Source organism: Marmota monax, unplaced genomic scaffold (genome assembly GCF_021218885.2).
Source record: "Marmota monax isolate L192 unplaced genomic scaffold, Marmota_monax_Labrador192_F-V1.1 WCK01_AAM20220418_F8-fsc00011, whole genome shotgun sequence".
In the NCBI taxonomy this organism is placed as follows: domain Eukaryota; kingdom Metazoa; phylum Chordata; class Mammalia; order Rodentia; family Sciuridae; genus Marmota; species Marmota monax.
This window is the reverse complement of record NW_026693082.1, coordinates 23,100,902-23,126,303: the sequence shown is the minus strand read 5'-3', so window position 1 is coordinate 23,126,303 and position 25,402 is coordinate 23,100,902. Positions and strand designations below refer to the sequence as shown.

At 40.2% G+C, this 25,402-nt stretch overlaps 1 protein-coding gene across 5 annotated transcripts in view; it reads right to left on the bottom strand.

The window, feature by feature from the left end:
• Nucleotides 1-24,243, bottom strand: part of Enox1 (ecto-NOX disulfide-thiol exchanger 1) — a 542,803-nt gene extending 518,560 nt beyond the window's left edge. For all 5 annotated transcript variants that reach the window (XM_046454324.2, XM_046454323.2, XM_058582598.1 and 2 more), the window contains exon 1: nucleotides 23,939-24,243. The gene's annotated coding sequence lies outside the window, so the exon portion shown is untranslated. The remainder of the gene's footprint in view (nucleotides 1-23,938) is intronic.
• Nucleotides 24,244-25,402: the final 1,159 nt, after the last annotated feature.

Here is a 25,402-nt window from a genome sequence, read left to right as displayed (position 1 = left end):
ATTATGAATATGCTTATACAGAATTTTTCCTTAGGAAGTGCTCAAACATTTGCACTGATTATTAATCTCACTTATTTCCCCCCAAACTCTAGAGTTATAAGAAAAAAGCAAGTATAAATTATTAATAGTTTGAAACAGACCACCAAGATTTTTAGTTGTCCAAAGTCACTAAAAGATGCCTGAGGGTCGTCCTGCCTCTCCGCCTTTTCCTTTCCAGGAAATAACGCTTCCAGAGCAGAGATGCAGATAAGATACTTAATATTCCTCTCAGATACAGAGAAGTTGAGGCAAGAAAGACAAGTTCCTCAGAACTCAGGTACGTAAAAAAAAAAAAAAGAAAAGAAAAGAAAAGAAAATTTAAAATTGTTTTCAGTCCAAAGAAAATGAGCTTTATCTTGCACAAAAACTTAAGAGAAAGTACATGAAATTGACAAGAAAAATACCCTCATCTTTCTACATCACCAGATTGACTGGTCAACTTTTCAAACACCTTGAAATCACTTCGATGAATGCAGAAACTCTCAGAGCACTATTCAAACAGTGAAGAAAACCACTCCATTCCATGAAAGTATACACAGCTACTCACCTTCACAGAAATGACTCTGCATTAGCCTGTTTCAAATACCAGCTCCCTGCCCATGGTCTCTGGCCACCTCCTCACTTTGCTGCATTAGACTTGATTGTTTTCAGATGGATTTCATTCCGCTAGGGCAGCCTCTACTTGCTATTCAGATATAGGTCCTGTAGCTCTTTGCTCTCCTTATTTCTGTGTGCTGAAATCACCCAGAATTCTTGGTATAGAACATTTTAAAGTGTTCACAATGTTCTTGCTACTTTAAGCAAAACCTGTTTCACTTTCCAGTCTCAATTAGTAGAATACTACACACTTTTACAGATAGGGAATTGGAAACAGCCTTCCAAGTAGGCAGCAGCAGAAACAGAAACAATAAAAGAAAGTACAGGTGGGCTTCTCTGCCCTTCTGTAGGTCAACTGCCTCCTCCTGCAAAACTAATTAATGCACATCCTCCTTTTTTACTTTTTCTACACCATATGTCCAATAAAGCTGAACTTATTGGTGCAAGTAGAAGGATAATGTTTAATGTGCATGGGAGTATCTGAGATGGATACAACTGCTGAGATATGTCTTCAGGGATAGCTCAGTGTTGGCAAAAGTCTGAAGAATTCATCTGGCAACATCTCGATTGAGAAACTCATAAATTAAAGCAGTTCAGGGGCAATTTAAACTTCTTACCAAGTCCATCTCTCCTCCTACAGTATGCTCTCTGTTCAGAGTGCTAGAATAAATAAATATAAGCTACAGATATAGCCATTTCCATGTCCTCCACAGACTTCCCCTTCCAATTCTCATTACTCCCTAAGCTGTCAACAACCTAGTACTGAGAAGAAAGAGGAAACAGTGTGCAGGTTGAGAGCTATTATTTATCCTATAGCATAGCCTCATCTGCTTGTTTCACTTTATCAGATTGGAGTTTCCTTCTGATTAACTTCTTCACTTGTTTAGTTAACCATGGTACAAAATTTTAATTTAAGACTGTCCCTATATGTCTTTAGAGTAGCAGCAGTAGTAAGCTTTGACTTGTCAGAATGCAATACAAAAAGTAGAACACATCTTGAATCTCCTGCCTCCCACACATGTGAGCCAGCAGTATCCACTTTCACCAGATGGAAGCCAGCACTCTGGGACAAGCATCAGGTGGAACCCTGCATTCCTAAAGAGGCACTGTTTGTAGCTAACTGTGGGAATTGGGCAAGAGGTTTACTCTTCCTAATTATAATGCAAAACAATGCTTATTCTACCCAAAGCCACAAGATATTTTAAGGGAACAAAGTGTTACATTTTATAAAGCCTGTGAAATAGTATGTGGAATATTTATGGAATATTTATATTTGTGTAAATGTAATTAGGAAGGTGTCTAAGTGATTCAGTCAATTCTCAATTATCCCTACTAATGGAACTGATCAATACAACAGATAGTCTAAAATGGCAAACTAGTTTAAATACAGCTCATAAATTCAGTCTCTTTATTATCGGTTCATGCACATTGGATCTTCTTCAGGTTTAACAAAATTCATTTTGGAGCAGTTGCTTCTTGTGCGGCCCTCTTATTTTTTATCCAAGGAAAGTTAGCCTTAAATATTTAAAAGACAGTTGTTAAATAGAAGAGTTAGGTCTTATCTTTAATTCATTTGGGCTGCTATAACAATAACATAGATTAGGTGGTTTATGAACAACAGGAATTCATTCTACCATCTAGTCCTAGAGGGTAGGAAGATCAAGGTGCCTGCAGATTCACTTAGTAGAGAGGGAGAGGGAACTCTCCTGGGTCTCTTATAAAAGCACTAACCCCAATCATGAGGCCTGTTCTCTTATGCTACCTAACAACCTCCTAAAGGTTCCCACACAGCCTTGGGGATTAGGATTTAGGGAATCCTAATTTGGGGAGGACACAAACATTCAACCTATAGGTCTTAATCTAAACATTCCAACTAACATCATGAAGTGGAGTCTTGACTCTATTCAAAGAAGTCTGAAAACCAATCAGCTGCCTCGATGTCTTTCCTCCCCAGACCCATCTTTCATTCCACTTTCAAGCCTTGTTCACCTCCCAAAGTACCAGTCACAAACACCTGTGGAACGCCTCCTATATGCAGTCTCAAGATGGATTTGATGCTCCAACTTAAACAGCATGTAATGTCTCATCTTTCCAAGGCTGCTGATTAACATCTTCCCTGAGGATGTAAGCAACTAGTAGTTTTGATTTAAAAGAAAAAATATTGAAAATGTTGCTAGCCTAAAATAAGCAAAAGTCTTTTTTTAGATCAATAATGTAAGTGGAACAACATAACAATAATGAAATGTGAACACTATCTAGAAAGTTACATGGATTATCACAAATACGAAAGACTCAGAGTATATCTTAAACATACGAGAATTTGTCCTGTACCTGAGGAATTCTAAAGGAAATGCCACAGCTTTTCACAACATTGCCTGGTGGCACATTTTAATGTTGACCTCCCTCACTACCATCATAAAACACCTATTTAAAACCTGCCAACTGCAGCTTAACAGGCATAGTGTTTATTCTAATTTTGACAAAATTGAATCAGTGAAGATATAAAAAGGGAATATAATGCCTCTTTAGTATCACCCAGTATAGCTGAGGAAAACATTCTCAAAACCTACCTCACTTAATGCCAGCCACAACCTTGAAACAGCTACGAAAGCATTTCAAACATAAAAAAAACTAAAGTGATTGGGAGAGTTAGAAAAATCCGTAAGATGTTCATGAAAGAAAACATTGCTTCAACCAAGAGCCTTCATTCCACAATCAAACATCCTCATAAATGCAGTTGAGAAATGAGCCCACTTGTAATAGCACAACCAAGAGCTAGGATAATTACAATAGAAACACTTTATTTCGAATCATGAAATGAGTTACACTTGATCTTCTTGTTAGCAGGGGCTGTGCAGACAGCAACATTTACTGTGAAATGTAAGGGCAGATAACAGCTGATTTGAAAGGGGATTGTGTAAATCTAGTTAAAGAGCAACTTTAGAAGATTATTTTCAATTATGGAGATAACATCATGGCTCTCAGGAAAAAAAAATGGAAAGGTTTGTTCTTTACACCACATACAGTGTACTAAATCTAACAAAACCTGCCTGCTTTCAAGCAAGAGTATCAGCTAACAGCTAACAAGCCTTACCTCGACTTTACCCTTTTTCTTTAAGACATTTCCAATTATTTCTAGCACTTACTCATGTATATGAACCAAAAAATTCATTTTCAATGGGAGAAACAGCTTAAATACACCATCTCCTCAAAATAATTAGTAAAGCTTATATATTCCCCAGACATAACCTCTGAGACCTCAAAACTAGCGCAGGTCATGCAGTAAGAATAGACTTTCTTGTGGCTGATTAAAATGGCATTTTTCTGGCCTGCCAGAAAACACCTAGCTGAGAACACCTGGGCTTCAGCCCCTATTCCCTGCACCTTGACAAATCCACAGGAATCCACAGAGCTCCACACTGACCAAAACACAAGCTGTGCCACTAGCTAAATGGAATAATCTTGTCGAGTAAAATGTCTAGTTATCATATCCTTCAACACGGCTTATATAGAGGGTGCTAATGACATAGTTGCGGGGGAATCTAAGTAACAAAGAACCTAGTGTAATGGAGAAACATCAACTGGGAAGCAACAAACCCTGTTCCTTCCAACCCTGTCCTTCACGAGCTATGTGACCTTTCCAAGCCTCATCTCCTTGTACTCTCCGCACATTCTCAATGCCCCAGTCACTGCAGACTACTCTCCCCAGATGTACTGTGTTCTTTGCACCTCTGTGGCTCAGCTGACAAGCTCCTTTGCTGGGAAGCTTCATTCTCTTCTCTGAGAAAGGCAATGCCCAGGTCAGAATTAATCTCCACCTTTGGTTGCTCCTCAAATACTCAACTGTTTGCTTCCTGAGGCTGATCACTCAGTGCTGGTTACCACTCCATTTCTTTTTGTAACCCACATACTCCAAGGGGACAGGATCACCTCGTTTTTGAACCTTTGGAGCTGCTGTAACATTAGAAAGCACGTAGTAAATAATTATGAAGGAAAGGATCAACCAATGAAGGAACAAAGGATAAACCAACTCCACCAAATTTCTATGTCATCACCTTTCAAACTGATAATAGTCATGACACAATTCACTCATGTTGATCCAAAGATGAGATGTGGCTTTTCACATTGTTAGGTTCTCTATTTACATAATTATTATGATACGGATAGTGAAGTCAAAAAGTCATAATGAAGCCAGGCCCATTGGCACACACCTGTAATCCCAGCAGCTCCACAGGCTGAAGCAGGACAGCCTCATCAACTTAGTGAAACCCTGTCTCTAAACAAAATATAAAAAAGGCCCGGGGGTGTGGCTCAGTGGTTACATGCCCCTGGGTTCAATCCCTGGTACCACAAAAAAATAAAGGTCCTTATGAAGTCTGATGTCTTGGCATACAACAAAGGAGTTATTATCACCCATACACATCACATGCCTACACTCAACTCAGTTTCAGAATTTTCATTTTTCTTTTCTTTTTTGTCAGAAAGAGAAATTAAAAATTTGCCCAATAGGTGAAATGACACTGAAACTAGATATCTTAAAAATCAGAAATTCATTAAAGTCACTTTACACATATGCTTCTCCATTAATTAGGCATTTTTTTCCTACTTGGACATGTAGCTATATACAGATTGTATTCTGTGACATACACAGGACCCCACAACTTCCACTCCCATCTTGCTTTCTCAAAACATTTTAAAAGCAAAACTGTTTTCTGGAAGAACAGGCCCAAGATGCACTAAAGCGTTGAGGCTTCTCTTTGAAGAGAAAAAGATAACATGGATTTTGAAGGTACACTGTAGTGATAATGATCTTATATTTCAGCTACAGGTAACAGAAGATTATGTTAAATACTTCTCTTTCCAAACAAAAAATCCTCTTGTTACAGAGAGCAGATTCTCCCATTTCACAAAGACTACCCTATAACAATAAGTCCTAAAGCAGTTTCATTTGCAGACAAGCACAGCATCCTAGCCCTGCCTTCAAGCCAGAGCACTATGACCTTCTTAGGCATTGGGACGATGGGGCAGTGTGAGGCTGTAGCTGATTTGGTGCACTGACATCCAAAAATACACAAATAAGGGAACAAGTGTAAGCTCAAATTTTGTGATTATTTTAACTTAAAAAAATAATTAAAATTGTGTTTCAATCCTAATGTTCCCATTGCTCAGAAGAACAAAACAGCTTTACTTTATAAACTTGTAGACATAAATACACTGTGGCCAGTCAAAAACCCTGCAAGAGTAAAACTAACCTCATCGGCAGACAGATGAAAGGGAACTTAAGAGTTCTCTCTAGAAGGATGAAAAGGATGCCCCAGCTGTGAGGTATCATAAGCTAGTTGGCCCATCATCTGCCCAGTTGCAGCTGTATCCAACTCTCAACTCACCCAAAGAGATTCACGCTCTTGTGGTGCCAAAATGAATGTCTCTCTTTAAAAAAAAAACGCCCAATTGAAAATAACTCTCTAATCTGCATCCTTTCAATAGAACTGAAGTGCACTTCACCAACACAGAGCACAGGCATCTTGAATTAGCAGAGAACTATTTTTAACACATGAAGGATAAGATATGAAATTAGTTTCACGGGGAATGAGAACCTTGGAGATTATTTACTTTGCCTTAATTACTCTGACTCACCATTAATTTAACTTTCCTAAGGTACTAAATATTTCACGCTAAGATTTTGAGACTAAAGAGACATGGGCACAAATTTGGAGCACTGGAAGTTTGAAGCAACTTCTTTTAACACTGAGACACAGATACCCCCAGTGGGCATCAAAGGCCACTCATGGATGCACTCACTGCTCAGTAACATGTCCAGTTCCTGTTTCTGTGTTATTTTTTACCTTGGAACCCAAAGCTCTGTCCTGACATATGCAGAAAGCCAAACTTTATTCAGCTTCTATTTTGCTCCTCATTCTACAGCATCACCAGTGGTCATTGCTACTCCCAGCAACTGCCAAATAAGATAGGCAGCAACTCCCTGAAACCAAGGTGAGAAAAGTTTAGACTGCACGTTAAAAGAAAGTTTCTAACAACCAGTGCAACTAGGAAAGGGATGTGATTCCCAATAAAGGTGACTTAGGAGATACTACAGCAAATATTCCATAACAGGTTCATTAGAGATCAGTGGGAAAGAATGCACTCAACTCCCACCAAAGCACTCACAGTGAATAGGTTCTGCCATGTACTGCTGAGCACTTGCCAAAGCTTGTATTTTCCCCAGTGGCTCTTCATCAGTTGTCCACTGGCAGACACCACACACACAGGCAGTATGAGGCAGCTGGCAAGAGCCTGAGGAGAGCAATACACTTGCTGCCAGATGCAATACAAGACTCACTAAGACCACTCATCTGTCAGTGCCCTCTAGCTCCACCAAGCATTCAACAATTAGAAAGGGAGAGGAGAGACAGGTACTAAGAGAGCTGGGCCTTTCTGGTCCATACTCCCAAAGAACTCTCTCATTTGCTGAACGTCAGAGGAACTGGACTTGTGTTATGTAACTCCACTCTAGTAAGATTATTTTTCTCCACTGAGTCCTCTATACCCTAATGTTCTCTTTTTTCATATACATGTATTTCACTCTGATCAAGTTATGCTTTTTTTTATAAGCTGTCCTCCCCCCCACCCCTTTTTTTGATTAGGCTATGGTTTGACTCCACTGATCTATGCCTTTCTAGCATTCTGAACGCAAATAACCACAGCAGATAAGTTCAGATATCTCCAAATCTCCACTTACTTCATATTTTGTAATAAAATTTTCTGTCATGGACTTATGCTTCCATGGTAAACATTTCTTGTTTAAAAATAATAATTATTAATTAGCATATTTATAGCTTTAAAACATATACACATATACCATATCATTTATCTTGTCTATTTGTACTACTTGGCCTCTTTCCACTTGTCTGATGCTCATGAAAACTTCCAATTTGCCAAGTCATTTCCCAAGGGAAAGCCTGTTCCCTTTGCCACTGTTGATCCAACTTCCTTGTTTTCTAAGTTGCACGATTTTTGTCTGAGTCATTTATAATTTAGTCATTTTTATCATTTGTAATGATAAAAGGTAAATTCCTTCAATGCCATATTTCAATTTCAATACTCAACACTAAATGCTTCTTTTCCATTATCAGTTAAAAAAAAGCAAGTTGCTATAATATTCCTATTTTAAGAGAGAAGCATCATGGAACACAATATAATAGAAAAAGGGGTTCAAGATTCTTGCTTAAGTGGACAAATTATGGTTTCCTCTTATTGGTATAAAGAATTGTCATGAGGATTAAAGAGGATAATATATGCCACTATGCCTAAAATACTCAAAAGGTGTTAATCATAACTCTGACATTCTTCAGGTTTCCAATCAAATGTACTTAATTACCCTGGCAAACATCTCTGCATTGGGTTCCTGAAAGTGTATCATCCCCAAAGCATCCCCATTCACTGTCTCAAAGGATGACCAATGTACCCACTGCCCTGCCATCCCAGAAACCACTGATTTCTAAGTTACTCATTTTCCAATAAATTCAACTGCAGAAAATATACAAGTTGAGAGCTCAGAGTAAATGCATGAATGGCCACCAACTCCCAGGACTTCCAATATGGCTCACTGGTCTTTGCCTCATTCATTGAAATGAAGAAAGAGGTAGACAATAATACATGACTACAGAAACAGCAATGTGCTAATGAGCAGATTCAGAGGCTCCCAAATAGTCAATCTTTGGGCCATCACTCACTTGCAACAGGTAGAGCACGCTCCACTCTATCTTTTCCTCCTTGCCTTCCTGGTAAAGCATTTTAACACCACAGAGGCTTTGATTCACCTCAAATTTGACGTCAGTTCAAATTTGTCTTGCTCAGAGAAATTGTGACACCTGAGATTCTGCTTCAATTCTGAAGCCTCCACTTAAAGATTCAGAGGCTTAAAAGAAAAACTCCCAACAGGCAGTTGAGGGATATCAACGCATAATTGGCAAAAGTGTGGTGTTATAGCTTAGATGGCTTATGGCTATTAAAATATAAAATGGGTATACCTTTTGATCCAGCAATTTCTCTAATAAGAATTTACCCAAATGAGATAACCACCCAAGTGTAAAATAGTGTACATATGAGTATGCTTAGAGCAGCAATGACTTTTAGAATGAAAAATTGAAAACAAATGTCTATCAGTAAAACTAGAGAGAACATTAATAGACACCATTAGCTGCCTACTCAGCAAAATGTTTCCCCTTTTTCTCCAAGAGAACTCTTGAGTTTCCAATTCATAAAGTTTGGATGGGATTAACATAAATTTTTACCCAAATCTAAGGCAATCAGAAAATGGCTTTCTCGTGGCTGTTGTGTTGGCTTTTTTTCAATAACAAATATCTGAGAAAATCAACTTATAAGGAGGAAAGGTTTATTTTGGTTCATTGTTTAAGAGGTTCAAGTTGATGCTCAATTGGCCCCATTGCTTCTGGGCCTGCGATGAGATAGCACATCATGGCAGGAGCACATGGCAGAAGGAATTGCTTACCTCACAGAGGCCAGGAATTCAAGAGGGAGGAAGAAGAGGGGCAAGCATCCTAATATCCCCTCCAAGGGTACATCTAAATAAATTTCCTTTCAGTATGCCCTGCCTCCTAAAAGTTCCACCACCTCCCAACAGTGCAATGGGCTGGGGACCTAGTTTTCAACACATGGGCCTTTGACGGCTATTCAGATCTAAATTACAGCAGCTGTATTTATATTTATATATAAATATTTATTTATTTATTTTACACATACATATATACATAAAATGCCACTTTTCCCCAGAAATTGTTTTTCTTACATACAATAAAAGTATACAGTCATTAAATACATATATTTTTTACTGACATTAAAAAATGGCTACATGTTATCAGAAAAATACAGATTGAAGAATTTCATTTATTTAGAATGTTATCTATACTTAGTGCTTATATGTGAATTCACACACACATGTACATGTATATATACACATAGAGAAAGACACACACAGACTCAGATATCTGCCTGGAAGAATTTCACTAAAATATCAACAATGGTTATCTCTAGTAGGACATTTGAGAAATGTTACTTTTCTTTTTGAATTTTTCTATAGCATTTGCTGTTTTACAATCACATGCATTTTAAAGCAGGGAATTAAGCTTAAAAAAACTGGATGGACACAATACATTTTTTAAGTTTATGTGGTGCTAAGGATTGAACCCAATGCCTCACACATGCTAGGCAAGCACTGTACCACTGAAAAAACAAACAACCCAATCAATAAATGGGCTAAGGAGCTGAACAGACACTTCTCAAAAGATGATATACAATAGATCAACAAATATATGAAAAAATATACAACATCTCTAAAAATTAGAGAAATGCAAATCAAAACTACTCTAAGATGTCATCTCATGCCAGTCAGAATGGCAGTTATCAAGAATACAAACAACAATAAGTGTTGGCGAGGGTGTAGGGGGAAAGGCACACTTGTACACTGCTGGTGGGACTGAAAATTGGGGCAACCACTCTGGAAAGAAGTATGGAGATTTCTTGGAAAACTTGCAATGGAACCACCATTTTAGCTATCCTACTCCTCGGTCTATAACCAAAGGACTTAGAAACAGCATATTATAGTAACACAGCCACATCAATGTTTATAGCAGCTCAATTCACAATAGCTAAACTGTGGAACCAACCTAGATGAATGGATAAAGAAACTGTGGTATATATACACAATGGAATATTACCCAGCATTAAAAGAGAATAAAATTATGGCATTTGCTGGTAAATGAATGGAATTGGGGAATATCATGCTAAGCAAAGTAATCCAATCCCCAAAACCAAGGGCTGAATATTTTCTGATAAGTGGATGCTGATCCATAATGGGGATGGGGCAGGGGGAAGCATGAGAGGAATGGAAGAACTCTGGATAGGGCAAAGGGGAGGGAGGGGAAAGGAGGAGAAATGGGGTAGAAAAGATGGTGGAATGAGATGGACACTATTACCCTGGGTACATATGTGACTGCACATATGGTGCAATGCCACATCAAATTCATTCTGTTGTCATATATACCTAATTGGAATAAATAAATTTTTTATAACTTTTTATTTATTTATTTAATGTGATGACAAAGATCGAACCCAGAGCCTTGCACATGCGAGGTGAGGGGCTCTGCTGCTGAGCCATAACCCCAGCCCTGAATAATAAATCTTTAAAAAACTAAAAAAAGAGAGAGATTAGAAAGACTGAAATGCAAGTATTGCACTGCAGATATCCAGGGGGGAAAAAAACTGGCTATTTACTGATTCTGCCTTTATTGTAAAATAAATTGACAGCTTGGCCTAAAAACTCTTTCCAAACTTAAGTGTTCCAGGGAGGAAAAAGTCAAAGAAACTAGCCAGGCACTCCAAATATTATTTCATTATAAAATTCCATGATGAAGGAACAAAATAACATTCAGATGTGAATCCATACATGACAGAAAAGAAACATAGCCAGGGGTGCCTAAGCATCTTTCTAGAAGAGTAGAAATAACATTAATCAAAATGAAACATCTTCTTACAGAAGCTGAACAGTTCATACCCCAAAACAGAAAGACTCCTCTTTGAGGGAGGAAAAGGCACAGTCTGAGTCATGACAGGGTTTCAGATGGAGGGACTAAGGACGTCACTGAAAAGCTGCAAAGAGTGGCTGGTTTTGAGTGCCATTATGTCAAGCAGACAGATGGCTTACCCCTGACTGCTGCTGGACTTCCACACACTTCCTTGCGTAAACCAGGACCTAACCCACCCTCAGTGGAGTCTTATTTCAGGCACTTCAAGCCCTCCCAATGTATTGCTTTCAAGCAAACTAGGAGACTAAATGTTCTTTGTGATCTCTTTCAGTTCTAAAATTACCATTCAGTTAGATACATTATATAAATTGTTGGAGGATAGGAGATCACTTAGATTTCTGAATACTGTTGGGTCAGTGGCACCTGAGTGTTATAGACTCAGGCTGGAAATCACAGATCTAAGAGGTAGCAACCGGTCAGGAAAAGTACTTAAAGGCAAAAAGAAAACAAATGTCAAAGATAAAAATCTTGATTGGTTTACTGGTGATTTTTACTCCAATTTGTAGGATCTCCAAAAAGAAGATCTCAGAAACTTTAGCTTCTAGTATAAGTTTATCAGTATGAACATCTCCTTAAAGTAACAGGAAATTTACAGATATCAGGTAGCTGAAATTTTTTTAACTTGTTTCACAAGTTAATTTCCAGCAGTTATTTATTTCTTTTACAGTAAATTACTATACTGTGCTTACATTATAATACATGATACTGCCATTATTAACAGTCACCATTTAATTAGGACAGTCATAGTACTTGAAGAAAGAATCAAAAATAAACACCACCTATCATATTGTCAATACTTTATGTTTGGCATTGGGATCAAGTTAAAGATGCATCCACTATAAGGACCTTTTCCACTCAAAATTATAAGCATGCATATAGTATAATCAAACTAATCATATAACTCTATCTTGGATCATTCTCGTCATCTCCATATCTCCAGTCACTATTCTTGTTGCTTGTTTAGGAAGCCACCACTATGTACCCTGGACTTGACGATAATTTCCTAGTTGGTTCTCCAGCTTCTAGTCTTGCCACACTGATCCTTTCTCAGGAAGCTTCCCATAAAGATAAGTCAGTTAAAATCCTTCAGAGACTCTTAATCAGCATAGAGTTTTAATCTGGGAGGATGAAATGTTTTAGAATAGATAGATAGTACTTGTACAATCATGTGAATATACTAAATGCCACTGAATTGTTCATTTGAAATGGTTCCTTTTATGTCATATGAATTTCGCCTCTATATAAAATAAGGAAAACAAAAACCTTTCAATAGCTCCCCACAGATCCAAAGTCCAGAGCATGGCCTAGTAGCTCTGGCATAACCAAGCCCTGTATCTCAGCAGCCTTGTTCTCAGCTACTGTCTACCTTTGCTCTCTGCTTTTCAGCAACACTGGTCAAACTCTATCTGGCTATAACACAGGACTCCCCACCGGATAACCCCAGTCATTCTTCATGCACTGATTTATAAATTACTTTCCCATTCAAGGTCCCTGACCATCTCACCCTCACCATGCCCCTTCAGAAAAATGTGGTCTTTTCCAAGTACTTATTATAAATTTCAATTACCTAATTATTTTTTTCATTTATTTATCTAGTGTCCTTTCCAGTAAACTGTGTACTCCAAGCAAGACGGAAATAATGATTATTTTGCTCACTACTGTATTACCTGTACCTAGTATGAACTTAGCCCAATAAATACCTATTCATTCATCAAACAGAACATTTAGCATGGATTTAGCATCCAAAAAACATTAAATCTCTCCTAAAAAATGAGTGTTAAGGTGGTCACAATATTTCATGAGACCTAAAATATACATGTCAAAAATAATCCCTTAATAACTGGATGAGAAAAAAAATCAAACTATGTAAGATCAACTCGGCATGCTGTATATAAAATCTGCCTCAGTGAATGCACAGAAAACAGCTTCTTTAACTTTCAAAGCACCTGCTTTGTGTTACTTGACAGGATAAAGTCCCTGATGATCAAGAAAGTTCCATTTAAAAGCTCTCTCCTCACGCCACTGCACATTACTGAGTAATAAGGAAAGAAACAGTGTACATCTCTGTAGAAAGATGCAATATTGAAAAGGGTAAGAGACCAGGCTTCCGAAAGATCTCACAAGAAACTGTCAGCTGCTCTCACAGACATGACTTTTTAAAGAAAAGTGCACAGAGCACTACCAGGATAAAAAACACCCTGAACTCAGTTCTGAAAGATACAGGGAAAAGAGGATAAATGCACAGAAGAGTGAGTATAATTGGTGTTTTGTTACTAAACAAACTGTTCTGTGGTGATTATAGGTATGTGATTTGTTTTTTCCAATCTCATGTTTGTATTAACTAGAACCTTAATTTTTCCATGATGCTGAAGTGTGTCTTAACTACTTGCCTTGAAGCTTATGCCCATTTAAAATAAGCTTATTTCTTTTCCATTGTCAACTCATCCAGAGCTACCTAATCCACAATTCTCCAGCCTGGCACTCACCACTTCTTATCATTATGGAGAGCACAGACAATCAAGTAGCCTTACAGGCAGGTTCCAAAAAGATTCATTTGTTCATAAATGTGTTCACCAGCCCACAGTCCCCAGCCCTATTTCTACTCAAAGGTAAGAAAACACATTTACTACCCATGCCATGGTTGTTTTTCAAAACTTAAATTCTTCTTTGGTCAACGCTTTTAATTTTCCCAGGTGCCAGATGTGTAGAACTAGTGGTGATTTGCATGGCTATTAATTTTTAAAATGTCCCCATGTGTGCTACAATGCCCAAATGTACTGCCTCTGGCATTAGAGTATGCAGCACCTCAGCTGGTTCATGGGCCCTTTTGAACATTTCTGTTAAAGATACCTCTATATCTTTTTCTTGACAGAGGATCCAGCTTCCAACTCTCTGTGCTTGGCTGGGGACACCTTGGATAAGGGATGAAGATGCTATAGGACCAATATGGTAGCAACCAACAAGACTGCTTTCTAGCAGGAAGAGGAGTCTGAACAGTCACTGCACTATCCCACCACCACCTCTGCAGATTCCAAGTTGCTCTTTTATGGTCTTTTTAAAGCCATGTGTGTGGCCCCATGATGGCCCAGCTTGAGAACTCTTCCCTTCTTGCCAACATTCTTGCTTTGTTTTTCCTATAAAACCACATATACTTTTATAGGAGATGAGGTGAAATCTGATAACATATATCAAAAGCATGCCGATACAGAAAAGTGAAGTACCACCAATATTGAACCCTCCTGCAGCAGAGGTATGACCTTAAGCCAAAGCACATGCAGGAGAGTGTCATAAGACCATTACATTAATATGTTAAGGATATCACACATAGAGATGAAGTCAGTAAGAATTGCTGGCATAAAATAAGGAAGGTTAGCAAATGAGAGGTTGAAGGATAAAATAGTGAAGACATTGGAAGGAGACTGCAAAACTGACAAATATATTTGAAAAGGGAAGACTAATGCTAAGGAAATAAGAATCAGTAAAGGGGTGGAGACTCCTGGGCCAGGGATGAGATTATAAATGTGGGTTCATCAGATTTACCTCGTTTCCATGCTTTGAGAAACTAAGAGAATGTCTAACTAGGAAAACAGAATCTCTCCAATTAATTTCCAGTGAGGAAATTTCATAGAGAATTGGTTATTCAGGTGATGGAGGCACTACAAGCCCAACACCAGACAGTGAGGTAATCCAGAGATGAATAAGTAAGAACAAGAAGCCCTCCAACCCCCAACTAAACAGAGGATAGCCAGAGGTACCGCAGCCTTCTGGACCAAGGGCACCAGTGAGCAGCTGGGGCATTAGATATGCTATGAGAGAGATTCCTTTGCCCAATCAAGGCAAAGAAAAAAATACCCTGCTCTGCCCTTCTCCCTACTGTCTCCCACGTGGGCCTCCCATGGACCCAATACAGCAAGCCACGATTTCCCAAGAAATCGCAGAAAGGAAGCTGCAGGAGTGAGCCCCATCTGATACAAAAAGCAACTGAGAAGGGCAAGGAAGGCTGCACCCAACATAAGAGGGAAGGAGAGAAATGCTGGTAGGAAACCCCTGGGTTCAATCCCCAGTGTCATGGGCAGTGGGGGGATTCTCTCTCTCTCTCTCTCTCTCTCTCTCTCTCTCTCACACACACACACACACACTCTCTCTCTCTCTCTCTCTCTCTCTCTCTCTCTCTCTCACACACACACACACACGCATAATTTCTTACATTAAAAAGGCCTCTTCCTTCCTATTTTGTTTCACCCACAGTGTCCCTGGCCTCTCTTACACCCACGTGCTCAGCATTTTTACTGTCATGACTCTTTGTTCTCCCTGTTAATCACAGCCTAGGAAGTTCTTTCCTGACCCATTCTACAACTTCTCATAATTTGGTCTTTTTGTCATTGAGTCAATGCTACTTTTCCAAAAATACGATGGTGTCAGGTTCCTTTTGATTATTCAGCCTTCACATTTCTGACTATAGACAGAGCCTGAATATTAGTATTCATAATACTAATTAGAAGACTGCCTTATCTCATTTCATATCATCTAACAAGCTTTAACTTGCTCATTTCATAATTAAGCATTTAATTCAAAACAGTTCTCTTTATGGATTTATGCTTTCTTTCTCCCACTCTCTTACCTCTTGATATTCTTTAGGAACTGGTGGCTTAAGAACTGGCAGGAGAAATTGCAGTCCAAAGCCTGGAATTATGACAGAACAAGAGGAAAAATCCCGCCCCACCTCCAGCTACCACTCATTCACTTAGCTAAAACACAGGCTATCAGAGCAGCAGGAAAAACAAAAGGCATAAGTGCACAGAGAGTTGTGCTAGGTCTTCCAGAAACTGATGGTGGATGGAAATCACTTCTGGGCTAAGAGCAAAGGGGGAAAAATTACTATTCATCACAAAATGGACATGCATCACAGGATACCTCTCCAGCCCTCCCATAAACTCCACAAATCCTTCCTATAAAATAACTTTCTTCTTTTAATGATCTGATAGTGAATTATTTATATTCTTCAATTTATCCTTCCTTCTTTTATTTATGCTCAGAATTGTACAATTTAACTCTAGAAAGTTTGAGTGAGATTATAGGCAAGACAGAGGATTCGCAGCCCTTCCAAGGGTGCCAAGTCTAATGGGCACAACAAGGCAATGGGGCAGGGTGAAGGACTGGAAGCTCCTCTTGGGACCTAATCACACATCACATCACTAGTTTTTCTAGGTAGTATTCTGTCAAAATCCATCTAAAATCCTTTCCTGCACTTCCAGCACTTACCTTAGCTTAAGTGCTTATCACTGCTTACCTGGGCACTGCTACTTCCCAGCTGGCCTCCATGTCCCTGATTCTTCCTCTGTCAATCCCTTCCCCACACATCTGCCAGAGTATCTTTCTAAGTTCCAAATCCAACATGGAAATGCCCTCTCCCAAACTCTTCAGGAGCTCTTTTTCACCTAAGACTGAGCCTCCAAAACCTGCCTCATTGTAAAAGGTAAAAGCAGATTCTTCCAGCTCTCATGTTGAATTTCCCCAGAAGCAGACCTTGAGGCAGCACAGGAGAGCAAGTTATTTATCTGGGAGGGAATCCTAGAAGTACTGGTAGAGAAGTGGGAAGGATAATAGCCAGAAAGCACAGTTTGTCTAACAGGCAGTCCCTTTGGGTTACTGAGGCTGGGTTTCATGAGGGGACTCTGGAACATGGTATAGAATGTGAATTAGAGTTACTGCACTCAAAGAGTCAAGGATGCTAGGGTATTATTATTTAGCTGTGTTCTGTCATGGCTGAGGTCAACTCCTGAGGCCATTAACTCTGTCACATTACCAAGCAGTCCCACATGTGAGAGAAAGAGCACTCAGAGAATAGGAAACATTTGCAAACAAATTCTATAGACATGTACTGGCATATGGAGTATCAGAGTTATGAATACAAAATTGATTGTGTTTGCTCCACCAGGCCATGTCCCTACAGATTTCCACACAGTGGGTCCTGGGTATAATCTGGAAATCAACATTGTTATGAGCATCTCATTCCTACAAACAAGTAGATTTGAGAAAAGCTTGCCAATCTCATTATTAAGTTCAAAACCTTTTTAGTAGACCCTTCCTGGTCCTCCATGGCTCTGCTCTGCCAGCCAACTGACCCCACACACAGTCACCTATCAAATCACAGTGAATTTGTGCATTTCACTTTTGTGCACTTTGCCCCCTCTTCTGTGAGCAGGATCTGTGTCTTAAAGAGTCTTCATAACTCCCAGAGTCAAACACAGTACCATTCATAGAGTGAGTGTGCAATAAATGTTTGAAGATCAAAGGTTCCCTAGATAAAACAATTAATTGCCCCAACGAAATATACAAATTATTTCACTGTATATTTTCAAACAAATATATGTTGAGCATCTATTATACACAAAACAATCAGGAATTCTTCCAGAAAAGTATAGGTTGAGTGTTCTTTATTCAAAATGCTTGGGACCAGAGGTGTTTTGAAATTTGAATTTGGAATGTTTGTATATACATAATGAGATATCCTAGGGATGAGAACCAAGTATGAACATAAAATTCATTTATGGTTCATATATACCTTATACAATATTTTTAGTGATTTTTTTGACTATGACCTGTCACATGAGAACAGCTATGGAATTTTGCACCTGTAGCATCATATCAGAGCTCAAAAATTTTGTATTTTACACTTCACACTTCATATTAGAGATTCTAAACCTGTAATTCAACCTTTTATCATCTCACATTTTAACAAATATTTGTTGTAAAATTATGAATAAAGCCCTACAAAGGAAATAAATATCTAAGCCGTGGTGTAATGGTAAAAGGAACTGGAGCCTACTTAATGACCCTCTAGAATTGCCTGCAAGACACCACTACTCTCTACCTACATCACAAAGATGTGGCAGGATAAAGGTCTTGTTTCACTGGCACTGAACACCTAGGATTGTAACTTTTTTCCAATGATCACAATTTTTGCACCTGAGGTCGCATGTCAACTGCAGACTCTATCCCTTAGGTGCACAATGGCTTTCAAGGCTTACTAGATGCTCAAGGTGTCCTCTTGCAAATAAGACCAAAGCAGAGGCTCTGGCCACTTTAGTCCTTAAAGACTTCATTCGTGGTTTTTCTCCCACTGTTGGGGATGTTAACCACAGCATGCTGGCGGAATTCCAGTCTGGATAATTACATTGGGGCTAGCAAACTTCACCCTCCAGGGCCAGCTGAATAAAGTATTCCTTCAGACTTGGTGCCATAACCTTTGTTATGCTGCTGTGGGCTATTAAAGAACTGTCCTATACTTGGGATGGCTGTGTTTGTGAAAAATCAATAGCCCTGGTATAACTTTCCACACTGACAAAAAGTATATTCCAAAATACCACTGGCAACATTAGCTATTTTGACTTTTCTTATATAAAAACAATTAGAAAAATATAATGTTTCTTCTTCATTCTCTCAGTTATATTTTTCACACAAAGACTAAAATACTTGCATCATTATCTGAAAGGGATGAAAGGTGCATTAATTTCACAAAATATGTACTGTCTATCATATGCCAACCTCTACTGCAGGTATTGAGCACTACTCTAGGTGCCATGGGTTGGTCATACCATCAACATAAATGTGAACATTTTACAAAAGGAATAAATTTGATACTTTCTATACTGTTGTATTTCTGAAAACCTAACTACATTGTCTTTACTTCAAGTACTATCACACATAGATCTCCCCCCCCCCCACAATACTGAATCTATCCACCTTTAAAACAGGAGTCTGCAGGATCTTAAGCTCTATGTGTGTACGTGGGTGTGCACAGAAGCAAATGTATGTCTCAGAATGAGAAAATATAGTTTCCCAGCTAGCCTGGAGGGTAGCAAATAGGATGCTGCTTATGTATTTATTTGCTGGCTTGTTTTTAGCAATCATCTTATTCAGGATGGTGAGAGTTTACAGGATATAATATCAGAAGCTGACATAAAGAAATAGAAAACATAAATATCTCTTGTTTAAAGCTTCTCTTTACTGCATGAAAAACACCACAAATCAAGTCCAATAGTATTCTATCATAAGGATGAAAATGGCAATAAGAAAAAAATCTAAGTACTGTGTGTGTGCACATATCTACACATACATTACCTAATACAAGAAAAAAGAAGAGGGAAGTTAACTAAATTTCAAGATTCCAGTGGATTAAATGTATGAACTATTGAATATTTAACATCACACTATGCAAATGGATACAGAAATGGTTCCGATTTTTTTAAAATATCCTTGAAATTCATATTTATCTCAAAGGTTCAAAAACAAGTACTTGTGCCTCAAGAGATTATACCCAGATACTAGAAAATGATTTGTTTTTGTTTTTCAAATTATAAAGTTCACTTGAAATCTGCCAAATCATTATTCTGTTTGAAAAGCCTTCTAGCTACAAAAACTTAATGGCAGCCTTCTAAAACTAGTTTAAACCTGCTGTAAATCAATTTCTTCCCCCTCACAAATCTGCTAACGTGTATCTTTTCTGGTGAAAATGACTCTTCAATGGTACTTAATACCATCACTATACTGTTTCTACAATCAATCCACTCCAGGTTTTTCTACTTAAGATATTCTTTAAAGTTAAATGCTTACTTATGTCATAAACAATAAACAACATAGTACAGGTTCTTTAAGATAGCGTAAGGAACCTCAAAACATCACACATGCAATACGTTACCCAAGTTTAGGAGATACCCTTAAACTGTGTATATGTAATCCAAGTTTGTCACCTAATAATTTGTTATCATTTTAAAGTTCAGAAACAATCTCCATTTTACCTCTCTCAGAGATAGATGGCTCATCCTCTATCAACAGGCACCAGGCAGCCCCTCTGGCAAGGTGGTATAGACAAGAGTATGCAGCCACAGAGTCTGTCCCACCCACTTTAAAGAGCCCAAATCACTATACCAACATATGTCTAGTGTTGCAGGACAGGAAACCTCAAACTGTGATGCATTAATCACCCATAAAATTTAAACTCTTGCAAGTGAGCATCCTGACCAATGCAATCTTCAATTTCATCCCTGTTAAAAAAATGCACACATAGAATAAGATATTATTAAAGATTATCCATAGCTGTAAACAACTATTTAAGCAAGTATCTTGGCTTCACTGTTTTGAGAGAGGTGGGATTCACAGAACTTTCCAAGACTAAACTCAGAATATACTGTATACAATGCATCTAAGGCCACAATATAGCCCTAGTATGTAAATATCAAAATTCTACTTGCATATATGACTGTACCTTCTAAGTATTCTTATTGTAATTTGGGCTACAAATTTTATGTAAATAGAGAACAAAGAAAATATAATTCGGAGGGTGGGAATTGTCAAGTGTTCCACAGAGGAAGACACCCTGAAACCAGCTCTGACACCAGGGTTGACTCACTCACTCACTATGCCTTACTGTTCTTTAAAATTAAAGGGTTGGGGCAGAGCAACAATCTCTGCTTTCCTTTTAGCAGTAAAAGCCTGCCATTTGGGGGCTAGGGTTGTGGCTCAGTGGTAGAGTGCTCGCCTCGCACGTGTGAGTCCCTGGGTTAGATCCTCAGCACCACATAAAAATAAACAAACAAATAAAGATATTGTGCCCATGTATAACTTAAAAAATATTTTTTAAAAAAGCCTGCCATTCATTTAGATATCACAGATAACTCAAGGTTTTTATAATATCCTAAGAGCACCTGAGAGCAGCAGAAAATGTGCTTATGGATGTTTAATGACTATAAAGGGAAGAATGAGAAGGGTCTGAACAGTCCCCATGATTTTGTATTTTTCAGTTTATATTAGGCTTAAGAGAACAATTGAAATTAGATGCTTCATTTCATCCCACAATAACAACATAATTTCTACTACAATAAAAATATTAATATTCTTCTTAAAACATCGAAAAAAAGAAATAGCTTCACCTTACTGAAATGAAACTTAGATCTGTCTCATGTGCAGGGTTGCAATGCCTGAGCTACAGTATGAATATCAGGATGTGGAAGCAGCTGTCACTGCTTTGTTTTTCATTCACAGTAGGTGGTTGCCAGGCAACAAAATACTATTGTCTGTTTCCATGATCTATTGGCCAATTCTGGTGATAATGCTTTCTACAGTTTAAAAGAGGGCCACCTTTTGGACAAGAAGAAATGAGCAAAAAAAATCTAAGGATGATAACAACATGCATATGAAGACATAGAATATACACTAAAATTGTGTATAAATATATAACTATGCGTTGACATAAATACATACATTTTACAGATATGCATATATGTAGGCATGATTATATACATTCTTTCTATCTATAAACCCATCTAGATTTGTAGGCCAACAACTGGAATCCAAATCCCTGAAGGCAAATCAAGGCATGAAGTAAAGAAATGAAAACAGAGAATTATTTTCTCAACAATAGGAATTTTCCAATTTGTCAGATGTATCAAATCCTGCTCCTTGAATATGAAGTCCTCCAGTCAGAAAAGCAATTCTGTCTACTTATATAGTAATAAATGTATAACCTTTACCATCTACTTTGAAACCATCTAACATTAAATATCGTGTTTTACTTAATATCCTGTGCTATCAATGTGTAAAAAGATAATTCAACTAATGTTATTGTTTATACCTATGAATCTTAAAAAGTATTCATCGTTAAAAGAAAAAAATTAAAATTTATCCCTGGAATAGCCTCATATAATCCTCCACTTTGTTCTGATATGAATCCCCAGGGGGCGTAACAGTCAGGCTGTGTTATTTTTCCATACTTTACTTTCTTACAAGTAAAATAACACACAGTGTACTCAATATAAAGTTGTCAACATTAACTTGCACCAGTGCTGTTTGTTTTGCATTGACAAGACTTCTAAAGATAAGAATTACAATATTCTTAGATGTACAGACACAACATCAAAACAGCCTGAAGGAATTAAAGTTTGAAAATGCTAGAGGCAATCACACTTTGAAATGAAATCAGTATCATTTATATGTATTTCTGCAAAGGCTCAAAATAATGCCAGAACAATCAGTATTTTACACAATGCTCATCTGCCTTCTCCCCCAGTATTTCAAAAGCACTTTAACTTAACTGTTTAATGCATCCCTCTAGAGGGGCCTTTCACTTCATGAAATTTATTACCATTTGCAAATCTGTATGTAACAAGAAACTGGAATAATCAATATCCTTTAGATGGATATACATTATTATAAAGTCGCCTATCAAAAATGCAACGCTAGCAAAACAAAAGCAAAGCATGATAAGAAACTAAGTATTAGCCAAAATTACCACTTTTCCAGACAGCTGTCTTCAGCAGAACACACCCACCTCTTGGTTTCTCCTTCAATCTCACCCTACAAATGACCTACTTATTTCTTCCTCAGCTTCTTATGCTCTCTCACCTGTGTCTCTTTTTCTCCAAGAATCAATTTCCTTTTCCCTTTCTCCACCCCTTCAGATCCCTTAAGCACCCTTCATTACTTTCTCCAAACTATCAGACTCAAATCCGCGGCTCAGTGTGCCATGAACCTCTTCATGTGCACTGGTTTCCCCGCATTCTACTAGATCTGCTTTTAAAAATTGCTACACCGAACCATCTTAATAAAATTAGGGTTACAAGCTAGTTTTTTAAACGTTATAGCAGTGAAAGACCGAGGAAGAGAGTAAAGAAAAGCTAGTCTGTATGTGAGGGAAGAAGGCGGACAAGCGGGTTAGACACAGTGGGACTCAGGGATCCTAAACAGCTGGGCATCCCCACCTGTGGACCCCACTTCCCCCATGTGCTCGCCTCGGATGACAACCACAACACTCCAGAACCACCCCCCTACAAGGAGGCGGGGTTACGCCTTCAACCAATCAGAACCAGTGATCCCCGGGTGTCCAACCTATGGGGTGGCCGTGGCTGTGCAGGAGGAGGACGTGGGGTGGTCCGGGAGGGGCCGCGTCCGTGGGAGGCGTGCACGTGTCCAGAGAGGCGGGGAACCCGAGAGCGTCCAGCTGCCAAGGTGCGGGCTCTGCACCCAGGCAGCCGCCAAGTCCAGCTGCCCAGTGCTTCCTCTGCCTCTGGCTGGGCCTGCCAGGAAGCGCTCCCGCCAAGGAAGACCTGTCCAAGGTGTCTAGTTCCCTGTGAGAGGGGACAGCCACAAATAACAATAGTATCTAGAGCAGACCAAGCTGAGAGGAAAGTTTCCGGCCCGCACCAGAGCAGAGTATGCCAAGGCAGGAAGAGATGGGATTCAGGGCGGGATGGTCACAATCTGGAAAGAAGAGGACAGTGGGAGGGCTGCACGGGCAGGACAGGGTCCCGGGTGCAGTGCCGGGGGCGGCGAGCGGCGGGGTGCGCTGTCCAAGGTGCAGGGGAGGTGGTTGCCGCGCGGCGGGCGCCCAGCCCGCAGCCAACACTGGCTAGCAGGCGGAGAAGAAGCAGAGAACAGCTGTCTGGGGCGCCGGCACCCCGGCTCATAAAAGTGATGGAGCTTGAACTAGGGTACGGCAGAGAAGGGCGGGGAGGCAGCCCACAGTAGCCCCACGCTTTCACGCACCGCTCCTTACACCAGCCTCACCTCTAGCTCCACTCCCCTCCCCCCTCGCCCACTCCCCTTCCAGCCTCGGTCCCAGTGCCCTGACGGGGGTGGGACCAAAGAACCCCCGCTCCCAGCCCAGACGCCTCGAGGATGCTGCGGGCCGCGGAGCTTACCTGGGGCCGCGGTACGCGGAGAGAAGGCAGCCCGCCGCGCAAAGCTAAGCGCCGGGTGCGGCGCGGCTCCTCCTCGCCTCGGCGTCCTCCTTCTTCTCCGCTTCTCCCGGACTCTGTCCCAAGCACGAAGCTACCAGTCGGGGCCAGGCTGCAGACGCCTTTCCCTCCGCCACCGTCGCTGCTGCCGCAGACAGAGGACGCCCCGTGGCGGCTGGAAGCCTGTGTGAGTAGCGGCGCCCGGGAGAGTGGGATCTGCTCAGGGGCGCTGGAGACTCCGCGGCTCGGGGCGCGCGGGCGTGCGCACGCGCGCCTGCCAGTGTGAGTGTATGTGTGCGCGCGCGCGCGCCCACAGCGTGGGGGAGTCGCAAGGGGAGGGGGAAAGAGGCTGAGAGATGCTCGTAGGGACCGAGGCAAAATTCTTTGCCCCCGGAAATCCGTAAAGCCGGGGAAAGAAGATCGATCGCCCGTCTTGCCTGGAGGAGCTGCCCGCCGGGTGGCGACAGAGGTGGAGATAAAGGCAGGGCAGCTCTCTGGGCTCGGGATCCGAGCCTGGATAAGCCAAGTGGAGCGCGCAGCCACTGATGCGGCAAAAGTGGCGCCTGCAGCTCAAGATCGCGCTACCCCTGCTCTGAGGAGGGGCCAAGAGTGCTTCCTCCGGTGGCTGCCGCGGTCGGGACTTCTCGGCTGGGCTCTGAGGGACTAAGATAGGAACCCCTCAGTTGCCATGGCGACCTTGAAGGCGCTGGGCCTGTTTAGGGATTGAGCCCGGAACCCGGGCGCACGTGGCAGTCTCCAGGATGTAGGCGGCCTGTGCGAAGATGCTGGTTTGGGGTGCACAGAGGAATTTGGCCAACGCAGACTACTGTCTGGCCTGGGCAAAGTATGCGGGTTAGGGAGCTGAAGTTGGTTGGGCCTTTTTGTCCTCCTTGGAGGCCAGTTCTTCTGAAAGTTACCCACTTCCCTGATAAGACTGCTGGCCTCTTTGTTAGGATTCCGCTGTGTAGGCATCCAGGCGGTGCCTCTTTTCAATCAGGCTTCTCCAAGAACCCTATTCCCTGGCCCATGCACTCCACATTGTAATACCTAGAAATAAATTTTGAAAGCACATTATTTGTCCTGCTTCCTAAAACATATCATTCCATGCTTAGTTTAAAATTCGAGTGGGTTTCTATTCACCTATGTATTTCTTCAAGGGTCGCAAGGTAATACTTGAAATGCACTTCTTGGCATGAATCCTGTGCAGGGATTGTTTTGCATACTTTTGCATGTCCTCCAGTACTTAGCACAGTACCGCTTACATTGTGTGTTTTCTATAAATGTTGAATGAATGGCATTGTTTTCTAGCTTCACATATCCCAGAGGCAAAAAAAAAAAAAAAAACTTGGATGCTGGGAAATCATTACCATCCCACTAGGCTTGCTTGATTTTAACTTATGCCATTTCCCTGTGTGTGGCTATTTTCCC